Source organism: Apis laboriosa, unplaced genomic scaffold (genome assembly GCF_014066325.1).
Source record: "Apis laboriosa isolate Shangri-la unplaced genomic scaffold, ASM1406632v1 scaffold17_cov146, whole genome shotgun sequence".
Classification (NCBI taxonomy): domain Eukaryota; kingdom Metazoa; phylum Arthropoda; class Insecta; order Hymenoptera; family Apidae; genus Apis; species Apis laboriosa.
In genome coordinates, this window is record NW_025222181.1 from 1,267,956 (window position 1) to 1,284,883 (window position 16,928).

Below are 16,928 nucleotides of genomic sequence, written 5' to 3' on the forward strand. Positions count from 1 at the left end.
AAGGAATCTGTTGTACGAATCGTTGAATGACTATCTATTTACGATATAAAATCATAGTACACAGTACCGTATTATATATTATTAAAAACTACGAGTATGTTATATAAAAATATATATATATGCATATATATATGAACAATTGGAAAAGAAAATCTGTTGTACTGTAAGGACAAGCAAACAAACAGAAAAAAATTTTGATAATTGTATCGTGAAGAAAGAAAAATAATTAATTAAACTTAGAATACGTATAATGTACGTAAATATAAAAGTCACGTTATAAAGCAAACAATTAATAGAAAAAAAGAAATGAGGAAAAAAAATTTACGAAAAAAAAAAGATAAATAATAAGAAAGAAAAAAAATAAGACTTTATTAAATCGAAGGGAAGAAAGGAAAAATTTTTAGACCGGCTAGAGCAACTACTATTAAATAGCGAAAAAAAAAAAAGAAAAGAAAATAAATAGACGTCCGTAATCAAGGTGAAATTGCATCGTTTTTAGAAATCTAAGGAAAAATCTAAGAAAAACTAATATTGTGCGAAAGAGGAACAGAGAAAAAGGAAGAATGATAGAAAGAGAGAATGAATGATAAACCGTATTCATATTAATAATATACTGCTAATTACCTAAAGTACTATTATATATAAATATCGCCGTACATAAAAAAAAAAAAAATAACGATTAAGCTGAGCATGCGAGTTTACGCACGAGATCTAACTCATGTAAATTATCTCCATCTCTTCTTGCCCCCTTTAATTCCTCCGCCACCTTCCTCGACTTCGACACTTCCACATAGCGAAATGTTATACCTCTGCATACCGTAAACATAATGATGTGTTTTAACAAACAGGATGTAACAACATGTAACAAACAGGATAGATGAAAACGAAGAAAGAACAAAAAAAATATTAGTTTACGCGAACGGCGTAGAATTAATAAAAATATAATATGTGCGTAAAGTAATAATACAATAATAAGATATATGATTTGGTTGAAAAGAAATGAAACATTTAAGAGGAATAGAAAATACAATTACATGTATAGTTGGCGAGAAAGAAATTACAATTAATAATGCAGTTTAACGAATGCAACCAACGACGACGGTGACGATGACGACGACGACGACGACGATGACGACAACAACGACGACGACGACGACGACGACGACGACGATGACGACGACGACGACGACGACGACGACGACGACGATGACAACGATGATGACGACGGCAACCGTTGACTGATGACTGTTGAGAGAATTGACACGTGCATATTTTTTTATGATTCTAGAAACTTTGAATTTCGTTTGCTCGAATGTTTGAATTATTAATTTCTTTCTTTATTTTCTTGCTTATCTTTATTATTCTTTTTCTAAGTGTCTTAATGCTTTAACTGTTCGTTGTTATTCTATACTTCAACAAATTTTGAAAGTGAAACTGATCCTTATTCTCATTATTATTTCTTAACTATCTATTCATTTTCTAAGTAATATTGTTTTTAATGTCTATTGCTATTCTCATCAAATTTTGAAACTGATCTTTATTGTTATTATTATTTCAGCCACCTGCACTATCTATTCGTTTTTCAAGTAATGCTCGCTTTAATATTCGTTGCTATTCCTACCAAATTTTGAAACTGATCTTTATTGTTATTATTATTTCAGCCACCTGCACTATCTATTCGTTTTTCAAGTAACGCTTTAACATTCGTTGCTATTTCTACCAAATTTTGAAACTGATCTTTATTGTTATTATTATTTCAGCCACCTGCATATTTATTCGTTTTCTAAGTAGTGCTCGTTTTAACGATCATTTTTATCTTTGCTGAATTTTATAAATTTTGGAAACTTATCTTTATTGTTATTGTTATTTCAGACACCTGCATCTATTTATTCGTTATATTCTCGAGCTTTTTTGTAGATATATCGACAGCCTCTCCATTTCCAAGGTCTTCCTTGGATTCAGTGAAGCGAATAATTTCAGTACATCATAAATTTCTTTAAATGGTTTGACTTTGAATCCCTCTTCGTTTTTCGTTGGCTGTCATTTTTTAACGACGATCGTCACAGAGATAAAGTGAAGTTAGAATTTCGTGTCCTTAGTTAGCTCACGATTATTCCTGAACTGTGAGTTTATAACGAATAATATATACACTGTATTGAGGATTTTGTAGAAATTATCTCATTGAATAAATATATAGATTCGGTTACAGAATCTACAGGCATTGCTCTATTTCCTATGAAAAATCGTGACTTGTGATGAATGTTTAAATTGCGAAATTCTCGATATCCTTCGAAGAAATTAAAAAACGAATCGTACTTGCTTTCGCGTGATAAATGTTTCATTTCTTCGAAAATCCGTTTCTGTTTGCAATCCTCGTTTCTACTCTAACGTTTCTGCGTCTAACGTGCTTACAATTTGAATTTATCAGGTATGTGTCTCCTTACACGTTTCGCTGCGTGTATGTACGAAATAACGCGGTATTATTGTGACTTCTAGTGACACGACTGTATCTTCTTCAGAGAAGGGAGAATCGGCGCGCGTGGGTTTAGTAATTGAAAAGCAAAAGAAAAAAAAAATTGTGCGAGGAAAAATGTCGATGCATACACAAGTCGTATATCGGTTCCGGTCCATGTAATATCTTAGTTACGAAATTTAACGAGTTAGCGATAATCGCAAGCGGCCGCGATTTGGGCATGCGCAATTCGTGATGCATTTCGTGTGCTACAATTTTTTTAAAAAAAAAAAAGGATATTTCTGTTCTTCTGTCGGCAGTTTGAACGGAAAGGGAAAAAGGAAGGTGCACGTTTGCGCCTGAATCTTTCTTCGGCTCAATGTATACGTAAAAAAAAAGAAAAAAAGAGAAAAAAATATTGTACGAAAAGAAATGAAAGGAAAAAGGGAACTGAAGAAATTTAATAGAAATGAGGGAGAATTTTTTTTACCGATGGAAAAAAGTCCCTAGAATCGATGTAACTATTTGTAGAAAAGCTTTACACGTGACTCTATTTACGAATTATTATTATTATTATTTTTATTATTATTATTATTATTATTGATAATATTATTCGTCGACACTATTTTTATTATTTTTATTATTATATAGCATAGTTTTTATTTTGAATGTTACAAGTGTTCGCGTACAAAGTCTGTTTTTTAAAACAGATGTTTTTTAAAACGACTTTAAGTGACGCGGTCGGCCAGAAAACGGGTTAGCAGAAGTGGCGGCGCCGATACGTCCGACAAATTAGGGATATACGTAACGCGTACTAAATATAATTAATTATCATTATTAAATTAGAAGTTTGTACAGTAAATGCAATGGTGAGATTTGTAGCGATTATATACATACGTAATGTATTAAGTCTTTAATCGTTAATGATTGCAGTTCGAAATGAGAAGGGAGAGAGAAAAAAAAAATGAAGAAAGAAAAAAAAAACTCGTAGTTGGATGTAACGCGTATTCAGACGAGTTTCTCGTTCTTGAGAAAACCAATATGTCGACTAAACGAACGATTTGGGAACCTAGGTGTTTCCGCTTTTTCTATTAATTCGATCCACTTCATTTTACATTTCTTTTTTAAATCGTTGCTCGTTTATTCTTAAATGAAAGTCTTAAAGATGCGCCTCATCTGCGTGCGCCGTTCTCTTGTTGTTTCTAGTTATAATCTCATTAATAAAGTTTTCGTTGACAATTTTAACGTGTTTCATGTTACGTGTTGCAAGTTGTTCGCGTTGCATCGTTTTCGTTGCATCGTTTCCGTTGTTTTCTCGTTTTGTAAGCATCTATGTTGATTGTCCATATTATTATTATTATTATTATTATTATTATAATATATATATATATTTTTTTTCTTTTTTTTTTTTTTTGTTGCGAGTACTTTTATGTTCCCTTATAGACACCCAGTGTCTATCGGGATCGCCTGTTACAGAAATTGACGTTAATTTTATTGAGATTGAATAAAAACGTAGCACATCGCAGATGAACGTGTCTCGCGTTCCCAAATCATTCGAGTAAGAAATCGAAAAGGATCAACGTCGTAAGTCGAGAAATTTTTTTAAAATAAAAAAAAAAAAAACTGTGCGGGCGCCGTCCACATACGAAGCTTTCTCTCGGCTTATCTTTTTAAGCAACCTAATGACATCTACGTTGTTATAGAATATTATTCCAAAATAATTGACGCGTAATCATATCATAATAACATTCATAATGCTTTCTTATTCTCTTTCACTCACATCCTTATCCCTTATTCCCATTCCCTTCCATCTTTGCCCCAGATCATTTTTCTCCTCCTCATTGACATCCAATCGATTTACTCGCTCTATCTTACCATTATTATATAGATGTATTATATTGAATTAAACTATATCGATTAGGTCTATACGCATATATATATATATATATATATATATATATATATATANTATATACATATACATATAGATATACGTATATAGATATAGATTATGTCAGAAATACGAGGAAAAAAAAAAGGAAAGGAAACAACACGAACAACGTGAACAACATAAAAAAAAGCATCCGCTGTGTAGTAGTACAATTTTTGCCCGACTTGCCAAATTCGCGTAAAAAGAAGTAAAAAAAAAAAAAATAAAATAAAATATATATAAACCACGATTCATCGTTTGATAAAACGTGCAAAAGGAAAGGAATATTTACGTGCGTGTCGCGCGATGTTCTCGAGAATGTTGAAAGAAAAAAAAGAAATCAAAATGGAAGATGCGTGCGCACGCGCGTACGTGTGAATACTTCTCTAATCCGAATTAAGGAAATTGTGTGTGAAACGGAAACACTGTGGAGTGTGGCTCGAGCATTGGTCGAAACGATGTCAGCGTTTTGGCATGTCCGAAGGAACGAGAGAGAGAGAGAGAGAGAGAGAGAGAGAGAGAGAGAGAGAGAGAGAGAGAGAATGAAAGAGTGAATGTCCTTCGTCTAGAGGACGACTTATGTATGCATAAGAGGGAGAGAGAGAATAATTAGTGGAAAGCGTGCAAACGAAAAAGATGGAATGAAAGGAAATATTCGCGTGAATCGTGCCGTACTAATGTGTATGCGTAAGCAAACGTGGCAAATTTGACAAAAATTGAAATTTATTAATTAGTTATTCTTAAAATATGCGCGTACTAATTGATGATGAAAAATGAAGAAAAAAGAAGATTGAATTATTTAAAATGTTTGGCGGGAACATAGAATCGAATTAAAATTGTGTAAAAACAAGAGAGAGAGAAAAAAAACTAAGGAAGAATTTGTTATATTTTCTTTTTTTTTTACCTAATTGTTTATTTATGAGCTGTTTATTTTACATGTTTTTTCGTAGTTTTGTTTTTGTTAAATGCGAAATAAAAGAGAGTAAGAGAGAGAGAGAGAGAGAGAGAGAGAGAGAGAGAGAGAGAGAGAGAGATATTGACGAGTTTTGTCTTCTTCTCTTTTTTTTCTTTTTTTCCTTTTCATATTTGTGATACAATTATCGCTTTTTGTACGATTTCGAGATTATGTACAGATATTTTTAAAAACATTACAATTTCGAAAGACGATGATTCTGTTTTGTAATCAGATCGATCGATCGTCACTGAGAAAACATCCGTGCCATAAAAATATATGATGATGGTATACGAAACGATTCGATCGTCTTTCGAAAAAAAAAAGGAGAAAAAAAAAAGAAAAAGAGAAAAAAGAAAGAAGAAGTAAGAATGACTTTTGAATGAAAAAATATATTGTAATATATTATTTCTATATACTTGTCTTTTGATTGTGTTCGTTAGAGAATCTTACGATCGATTTGCGTGTGTTACGCAATATGGCTACGCACTTAGATTTGGAATCAGCTGTAAACGTTCTTTTTTAAAATTAAAAAATTCGATAAAAATATAAAACATAATTGTTTATAACTGATTCTGAAAATTTATATTTATAAATCTACATCAGCGTTTCTTAAATTTTATATTAAATCCTCAACTCAAATTAATTGTTTTTAAAATTCATTGAATAATAAATTTTAATTATCACAATTAGTGGATACAGGGTCAAGATTTAGATCAAGAATTTACTATTTTTATCATAAAAAAAAAATGAGAATTTTTCAATCAAATTATTGTATTAATCAATTTTTTACTCTCAAAAATACTAATCGTCATTCCTAGACCCTGTATTTGCCAGATTGAGGTTAAGGATCGCTGGTCTACATTCTAAGTGTCGTATTTTTTATTGGCAGCTCTCATCTTTCGCTCGTGCGTTGAATATTGTTATATTTACAAATCTTTTTTTTTTTTTTTTTCTGTTATAGTTTTACATTCGCGAGTGTATAGCACTGTGTGTATCCTGCCGGTTAGTTTTCTTAGCGGGTCGATGATGCCTCGAGAATTTCACGTTCGACCAGAGAGGAGGGGGTGGCCTGTCTCATCCCCATTCGCGCGTTTTCGCGTTGCGCGAGAATTTCCACTCCCTCCACTTTTACCTCTCCTCCTCAGTGAAAACGATCGTGCGATTCTCGAACTTTGTCTCTACATGGATATATTTTATCGATTATATTATTGTTCTGCGCCGTTTCGCGGTTACTTAAAATATATTGTTTATCGTTTCGATAATTAATAACAATTGTACGCGAATCGTGGTTATTCTTAGAATATAAGTTGACGACGAGCCGAAAAATTAAAAAAAAAAAAAAAAAATAAATAAAGAACCACGTAGCCGGGTTTGTGCACATGTCGCATATTCATTTGCTCTCAAGTCGCCACGACAGAGTGGAAAAATGATATTTTCTCTATATCGAGTGTTCGATGCTTCGACGCGACGTACTGTGATCGTTATTGTTTTTCTTGCGCAAAAACGGAAGCCATTGTTCCTCGTTTCTTTTTTTCTTCTCTTTTTTTTCTTTTTTGTAGAACAGTTTTTTCTCACGGCACTATTATAATTCTACTCGTGAACCATTCGTCAAAATAGCCATGCGCACGCACTCTCAAATGTCTCCGCAAACACATATACACAGAGAATACATACGTACGATACTACGTGCAACTCACATACGTAACGTATACATACATTCATGTACCATTCGAGCGTAAAAAAAGGAAAAAAAAAACAATATAGGAAAAAAAAATATCAGAACTGAGAATTTAGATCTTATAATTATCGTCTTGCTGTACCTATGTTTAAAAAAATGAATGAAAAGCCGTGTATTACTTCAAGAGTTTCTTCGATGTAAATATTAATACTACGTAACGTTAACGTTGCTCAGTGAGCGAGAATCTGCGGCAATCGATGGATCGTAATTAATCGATTTTGTTGATCGATCGATCGATCGATAAGCCGCGGATCCTCGCATGCCGCTGGATGATACCTAATTAATGTAATACTAGAACGATAAGAGAGCGTAGCTGTCCTTCAATACCTACCTTACCACGTTAAGAGTAATAAAAGTAAAAGGAATAATGGAGTCTCATGTCTATTTCAAGAATTAGTATTATGCCGTAACGATGAAAAAAAAAAAAAATTAAATAAATAAGATGGTGACGACGACGAAGGTGGCGATTGACGATGACGATTGACAAGCGAAAAGGTAATCCATTGACAATGAATGTAAATGTATCCATTTTCGAAACTTGATGTAGAATTATACTCATAAGCTATATCTATGATATACAAACGAAATAAAAGCGTATAGTAAATTAATAGGATGCATCAGATTACTGGTCACAAAGCATCTTCCTATGATTCCCAACGTGTCCTCTTCGAAACAGATTTTTCAATTCCAACAACAATTCCTTTAAAAATACAGGTATTATATCATTTTATTTCTAAGTAATTTTTATGTAAAATAAGATCGATTAGAGTAGCCACGTTTAGCTATCGCGTTTATTCCACTTCCTTCATTCGTAGTTCATAACGCGAAAGCTCCCCACTTTCGCTTAAAGTGATGGGAGATAGCCAATGGCTACTGAACAAGTCTGACAATTGTTACATAGTTCTGAGATAGATTTCAACAGTATTCAATTTTTTCAGTTATATGTGAAATATTATATTGGCCAAATATAACCTTTTCTAGTTGCTTTACAAATATATGCTTTTTCAATAATATTTTTTATTACATATTACAGTTTTACATATTGCATTATTTATTAAATTTTTTGACAATTCATTATTATCTTTCAAGTACACATTATTAAGAAATATCAAACAATATTTATAATACAATATTTATAATACAATTGGACGGTCCACATAATGGAAACTAATAATCGACATAATTTCAAAAAATGACAACGAAACAAAGATATTTCTTCTTTTACAACATTATGTATGTACATATTTTGAATTACAAACAACATAAGGAAGAAATAATTATTATATATATGCATATAATAATTCAAATAAATTCGTTTCACATTGTTTTTCACATATTCGTCACATTGTGAAATATTATTCGGCATTTTCGAGCGAAAGATAGCGAAATATCGTACGTTTCCGTGATTTCTGTCGATTCTATGGGACTAATTCCGAGAGTATCGAAGTTTACGTCTCGATTGCCCGTTTCCAGCCGCTGGGGTATTATAGCCGGGGACTCTTCGGTCGCAACCCTCGCAAAACTCACCCCATCTCATCGTATTTTCACCACTTTTACGCTTGGAGGGGCGAAACATTGAAATGGAAGCATTGAGTGGTCGCGTATGGCTGCAGATATTCCGAAATAACCATATCGCTTTATGCGCCATAGTTCCCCAAGCCCTCCTCCGATGCGCTACTCACCTATTTGCCTTACAATCCCGATGTCCATTGTTCGACCTCTGTTATTCGATCTGGAAATTTGTAAAACTCTTTATTTTGAAGAAATTAACGTTACAACGCTGATAAAGTAATTAACTTTTTTGGATTCTTTTTATATTTGGAGAAAATTTTTGTTTAATAAATTTTGAATCGTAAAATAATTTTTTAACGCAAATTTAATAATTAAAATTAAAATTTGAAATTTGCTTTTTTATTGAAAATAAATATGTATAATATTAATTTATATTCATACAAGTATGTATTAATTTATCAATATATTATCATTTGCATTTAATCCAAATTAATAATAAAATTTTAGAATTCCAACAATTATGAAAAACAATTTAAACAAAAGATCAAGCAAAACGTATCGATTTGCATATTTGCATATTTCCACGGATACTCGACCGCAATCCACGAGGATTACAAACAGTTTCCACGCTTCTATTTCTTCCAAGCTTATTTTCTGATCACGTTAAAAGGTTTCCATAAAACGTAATATAAAGCGATTCGACCCAAACCGTCGAACGCGATAGGTTGCGATACAAAGCAGATACTACCGTGCAATTTCGTTTTCGTGGTGGAAACGTCGAAACAATAGCACTAGCGTGTAACTTTTGGGTCTCTTTCTCTCTTTCTCCCTTTTTTTTTTTTTTCTGCATCATGAAGAGAGTTTGAACTGATGGGTTCCCGGTGCAGAATAGATCTTTGGGGGTCTTCGACGAAGGATTGTTCTGGTGTCGTTAAAAAACGGCGAATGGACGAGAACAACCGTAAAATTACCGTGTACAGCACGGTATATAACGTGGTGCAACGGTTCGACAAATTTACGGCCTTCGAGTATCGGCGATGAACCACTCGTAAATGCCGAATAATTGCGTGTAAACATTTTTGTCGTCGTCACGGTTCGCCAATTGTGTGAAGAATGGAAGGTCGATTATTGTGGACCAATGTTTCTTGTAAATCCTCCTTACATTTGAATTTGTTTGAAAAAAAAAAATTAAAAATGATTCTTTGTAAAAGATAAATTATTTTATATTGAAAATATTTAGAATATCAAATTATATTTCTAAAAAAAAAAATTATGTCATTGAAGCAGGATTTTTTTTTTTTTTTTTTAATTTTAAATCAAAGCAATAATTTTATCGAATATATATATAGTAAGTAAACATATCTTCAATGTAATGAATTAAGGAAGTTTAATTCTCGTTTAGAATTAAAGTATACTTAATAAATCGTTCACGAGTGTTAATTGATGAAAGTACAAAAAAATTTTGTAAGAATTTCTTTTCTTAATTTCTCTAAAAATCATTAAGAATATCGAGCATTAAACCATATACAACTATGCGATTTCGAAAGTTTTTTTTCACTCATTGAAAAAAGAAATAATAGATTCGTTATAAGCTACATTCTTAGCAATTTAAAATTTCATTTTATTGCCTCGGTAAACGTGAAATATTGATTATTTCAACGAAATGGTATCGTTTTTAACTTGAGTAAAACCGATTTATGCTACGTAGCAGAGAGAAACAAATACAATAAAAATCCTAGGAAATTACATGGAAACTACGAAAATCGTTTCGAATTATAATTTTCCACGAACAGGTTCCGCGGAATGCGTGAAACGCGCGCTCATTATCTTTGCGAGGCAAAGAGACTCGCGTTCACTTATCGCTGGATATAATTTCCCATTACCAATTATCCGTATCTCGTCAACAGTGTATCCCATGTTCTGCAGGCGTACCAACCTTTGAGTATATATAGGGTGTTCGAACAAACTAGAAAAGCACAAAATTTAAGGAATATTTCGAGAGATTGAAACAAGTACAAAAAGATTCGTCCAAATTTATTTTTCTATTTTTAAACAATTTAATTTTAATTTTTTTATTTAATTTTAAAATCGGACGAAGGTTTCGTGAAATGCAACTGTCTCGCTTCATTTAGCGCAAAATTAAATTGTTCTTGTGTAACTTTTAAAATAAAATAGATTAAATTGATTTAATTTTTATGCATCAAATTTTAGTGTTGAAATTTTAAATTTTCTATCTACTTTTTCAACACTGTATGTGTATGCCAAGTGAAACGAACACGCGTTGACACCCATCTTTATCGCGCGGATATATCGAGCGTCTTATATCACGTGGATTTACAGAATTGGCTGGATTTCGAGTATAAATTGTTGTTGGACGGATGGTAATTAAGGCTAATTAAAGGAACGGTTGAATTAATAAAATTTGCAATTCACGAAAATTTCATCTAAATTTTTTGACCATTTGAAGAAAAGTTGAGAGTATTAATTTAATGATTTATTACTAAATAAATAAACACGTATTTCGAATCGTGCATATAATAATTTATTGAACGATTTTATTTCACGGATTAAAAGTAAACAATGAAAAATAATACGTGAAAATAATTTGTAAAAATAATATTATCTATGTTTTTATCCGTGGAAATTATTATTGCGGTTTATAAATTTTTTATGATCATCTCCCTGTAATTTAATATATTGAAATTCGTTTAAGCGGCGTGTAGCATAAGTTACAATAATTCATGTCGAATAATAGAATGTTTACCGATATCAATGGATGGGTAAAAAGAAAATCATAGAAAAAGACCCTCGGTCTAAATCCCTCCAAGTTTCTCCCCAAGGGATAACGTGAAAGCTCTTACATATGCAATCCCACAGAAAAGGACAAGACGACGTTCCATCCACATTACGATGAAATATAAGAGCCCTGTCATAGTAGCCATTTTGCACAGATTTAATACTATCTAATAAATATCTTCAATCAAAATAACGTTTCTATCTAAACGAAAATTAATCTTAATTTTTTTTTATCAAAAAATCACTTATGCATAAATGGAAAAAAAAAATAATTCAAAAAGAAAAGAAACCAGACTCAATTCTCTTGGTTATAATATCTCCTTCCACACTGATTAATTGGACAATGAAATTGACCTTCTTCCAATTCCTTCATCTGTCTTTCCAGACGTTAAATCACCACACGAGGCTGATATAAAATTTCCACCATCTAGATATCTCGTCGAGCAATCTTGAGCTGACAATAGCAAATAAATCCATTCCAGATAAGCAACCAGAGGATAGCCATTGATTTACTATATCTCCGATCTTACCAAGGCGCCTTGCATTGAGCAACCCGACCGCATACCATTGTATTACCTTCTGAACAATCGCGCACAAAACTATTAATCTACTGTCCCGACTGTCCAGCTATTAACTTCTCAACTGTCGCGCAAATATTTAATCTACCACATATTAGCTTTTGAACCGTCGCGCAGGCTTTTAATTCTACGCCTTCGCCGCTACAAAGTAGCAGCTTCGTTCCTCATTTTGCGTAACGAGCGCAGTGAACGTTGGCCACCGATTTCTCGAATGCAATCCTCGAAACAGCGCCGTTTACAGTAATCGAGCCACGCCCTCCAACGGTTACCAGCCGTAACCACCGTGCCGTAAAAGGAGCGCCACGGATCGTATTCTCCATCTTGAATCGTCCGTGAAGTTCCTCGAGAGGGCGAAAAAGTCGCGAGACGCGTATGCGCGACACGAGGAGCGCAATTCGCTGGATTCGAGAGGAATAGCGAGAGTCGTCCAGTCGTCGCTTTTATTCATTTCTATTCGTTTCGGTTAAACGTCGCCCAAGGGATCTCGCACCCTTTTCGTGCTTCTTCTTCCTGATCCCTACCACCTTTCACCTCCTTGCCACCCGACTGGCCGCCAGTTTTCTTCTTTCCGGCCGACGAAACCGATAACTAAGGGAAGGAAAAGCGGGATGGAAGACTCGCACGCCTGGAGCATATATATTTTAGCGCCGACGTGGTTATACACAGCGGGTACACGCGGGTACACTCTCGTCCATAAGTTTGACTAATGATAATTTTAAGCGTAAGATAGTAATATGTATATAATTTATTAATGTATTAATTTATTATTTTTATTCAAATTGGTAAAAATTTTGTATAATTTATTCCTTTGTTCGATTAATTAAGTCAACAAATAGATTGTAATATATGATGTACAATCTTAATTGGAATTTAAAAAATGAAAATATTTGTGCTATGTTTGGTATTTTGGCCTCTTTGGTATTTCTTAAGGATCTTGAAGATATTAAATAAGAGGAAATAATTTAATGATAATTGGAGATAGAAGGTAAGATATTCTTATTACTTGCTGGTTAACGTATTAAAGGAAATTTAGATAGACATGTTAACAATATGGCGACATTAGCGCCACGTGATTATTACAATACTTGTACATTTTATTTATCTATTTTCTTTCTCTTTTAAAATTAAATTATAATTATATTTCTTTAACGTGAAAATTATGAAATTAATTAATATTAATCACAATAAAATTATATATAACTTCATTTCATCCTGCAATTTATAATCCAATCACTTATGGACGAGAGTGTACCAGCAACCCCTAACTCGAGGAATTAATATTCCATCCGCGTGGCATACACCAGTCTCGCAGATTGCCAATGCCGTTGCTCCCCAGGAACGAGGAGAGGGGGGGGGGGCCACGACCCTCTGGAAACACCGGGACAAAGAGCCGCGGATAGCCCAGGATCCAGGTTTCATTCGGCCACGAGAACAATGGCCAGTTCTCTAACCATGGAAAATAAGATTCCGAGCCAGGACGAGCAATAGGAAACAACACTGATCCAATGAATTATCGCTACGATATTCCTTCAAGTTAGACGAGAATATTCGTTTGCTTTGCGGTCGTTAAGAAATCGTGAAAGGGAAAGTAGATACATTTAAATATATTTCGAAAGGGTTGGGAGGTTCTTGCAAACTGGTATGGAGGAACATTGGTAGGTTTTTCTGTATGGAATGTGCTTATATTCACTTTGCAATCATAACTGATACACGTCATGTGTAAATAAAATTAAGATGTGGATTAATATTGAGATTATATATTATTTTTAAATTTGTTAATTTTTTGCATTCTTAATTTATTTTTATTTATTTATATTTAGTATTGCTGTATTCCTTCACTTTGTGATATATTACAAAAATTTTATATAATGTATATTTAGTAGATCTTTTTTATGATAAAAAAAATATCAACTCTAAAAAGATCTATAAATCATAAAAATGCATTAAAAAAGAAGCTCGTATTAAAAAAGTAAATATCATGTATAAAGTAATGCATTTTAGCATCTGTAGTCGGACGTTTATCTGGTGGTTTCTGCGAATTCGAAATAAGTGCGAGTAAGATAAAGAATCGGTGTCAAATTTCATTCAGCAGTTTATTCCATTCGAAGGTCACTCCAACCTCTATTTCCATAAAAATTAACTTTCAAAATGACGCTAAAACAAAAAGAGATCCTTATAATTCTTATAAAAATTACATTTACCGTATCTTCTATGTAAAGTTGTTGTCCTATTTATCCTATTTATTTAATTTCGAAATAATTAAATCAACAATTAATTAATAATTCCACGATGCAGAACTGAAAAAAAAAAAAAAAAAAGGAAAACGAAGTACGACTTCGTGACTTCATCCGTATAGTTGTTACACGTCGACAGGTTTATTATCGCGGCCCATTCTTATCTCTAACACTCGTAACACCGCAGTCTTCGTTATCGCCTTCACGCTCTTCCGTTAGCGCATCGAAACACTACGTAGGACCGCCTCTTCTGCGAATCACGGTTCTTTATCGCGGTTTCGAGCGGCAGCCGCGTGCACGACCTCTTGAACCCCACACTTGATCCACGATCCTTGCCACGGTACCTGGATTCCCGGATTTGGACACATAGTCGAGAGAGACTGATCTGAAATTCTCGTGCTGTCTCGTGGAACGTGGAGAATTTCAAACGATTTGATAATCCTTTTATTCTTTGCATCTTCAGGTAAACGAACTCTTAAAACTTGTCTCTTTATAAAATTTCTTTATAGAATGATTCTTTGTGTAATTTGTTTCCGATATTTATGATCATTTCTTTAATTTTGAATATCTGAATATTTATTATTAATATTATTTATAGTATCTTCAGCCTTCAAAGTATCATAAGTTTCTTTTTATAAAATAAAAATAAATTTACACGTAACTTTTAATTACATTTTGGGATTATAATTAAAAATAATGGAATCCTAGATTTCCACTTTGTTCGAAACACTTCCCAATCCCATCCATGAACCGAGAGCAAAACTTCTCGAACCTAACCTCTAAAGAGGCAAATCCGCTCGTTAATTCCGCAACATCAAAATCCAAGCTTCCCAGACAGAGAAGGAGAGATACATTCCAGAGAAGAAGTTTCGGAGAATTACTCACAGTCCACGAGCCAGGGATATAATTCAAGGGCAGCGAGCAATCGTGGCCCCAACATTGCTACACACTCGGTCGCGCAGTTGTTATCGCGGGGCCCGTTTCGCCGCGAGGGTCTTTTCGTGGTTCCGATGGGACTAATTGAGATCGTATCTTTCCGCTGTTTACGACACACGCCGCCGATTCAGGGGGATCGCTACACGATGCCCCGTTTGTTCGATCCCGAAAGATCGTGAGACTCGTTTTAACGATTGCTTCGATCGCCGCGGCTAACGTAGCGACTTAATAGCTATAATAGTCACCTAAATACGGATTTCAATTTACACGGGGGAGAGGGGAGGGTCGCGCGATCATCGAGTACGTATTGAGCCGTGTAAACGAAATTTATCCTATCTTCGTTATTTACTTAACGTTGTCGGCCACGTCGCAGAGGGCAGTAAAGTCGCTTTACTTCGCGCTTCGCTTTGCTCTGTCCATTGTAACTCGTGAGCGAGCTCGATATCGAGGATCTTAACGTATCGATGATTATCGATAACAAGGATCGATGATTTCCTCGAGTCGAGTTTTGGTTAAAATTAAAATTGGGATTGGGATATTATTATTGAAATAGGTTATGTTTGTTTGATATTTTGATATTTTATCTTAAGTGGTATCCGTTATGTTTAGATTAGGATAATGTGACGTAGAAAAAAAAAAGAAGATAAATGTTTCGGATACATATATTATATAAGGGAATAATTATTATAAGATATATACGTATTATAATAATTATGATAAGATAACGTGGTATATAATAATGTATTTGAAAGATTAATACGATGAATTCTATTAATCTTTCTCTCCCTATTTTTACTCTCTTTTTTTTTTTTTCTACAAATTGTTTAATTAACAATATTTCGTTTGTGACTGCAATAATTTATATAAAGATAAAATAAAAGAAAAAATTTGATAGAATTTATATTTCCAAATTCTAAAATTTAATATCTAACAGAATCATCCTCCTTCTCTGTTAAAAAAGGGAATAAAAGGAAGAATTAATAGAATTTTGCGAAAGGAGAATAAATCGTAAGAGAAAGCGTGCGAACTACCCCTCGAAACAATTCGACCCGTCCCCTACGGCGGTGTGCAGCCTCGAGAAAGTTGACGTTGACTGGCCATAAAAATTTCACGTTTTTAAAAAAGACAGGGTTGAAGAAAGCCCCTTTCATCTCGGTTGACTTTCCTTTTTTCTTTTTTTTCGTTGCACCAGAATCTTTCCAAGGGAATATTTCTCGCCCGATGACGAGAGAAGCCTTTCCCTTCCGTCAACTATCTTGATCGTGAAAGAAAGTTTCTTGCGCTCGTCGGTCTCCGGGTTTAATCTCCTCGGTCAGTTCGCGTTTTCTAAACGACACGAAGCGACGTACCTCGTTTCCAACCTCTTTTGCACCGTGATTCTCTCTGGGACACTTGTCATGCAATTGTGTATTACGTCGGTTAAATAAAAGTTCTCGTTGAGATGGTAATCGTATGAGATATACGTGAAAGCGCGACATGCGAGTGATTACGTGTGCTACTGCCGTTTTCGAGGATGAAGCTGTAATTTGAATTATTAGTGAAGTGTCGTGCAGGAATTTTTTAAACGGTTTAGAGAAAGATAAGAGAGAGGAGTAAGCTTGAAATTTTTTCAAATCAAAAAAAAAAGTTGTAAAAGTTTAAAAGGAATTTTTCCTTCGAGGGCAAAGATTGATATTTGTATTCTTCAAGATCCCTTTCCCCCTTTTTCTGATTTAAGAATAAAGGGATAAAGGGACTTCCATGCTTGTACATTACACATTTCTTTCTCTATTTTTTATATCTAAAAATAGAAATATT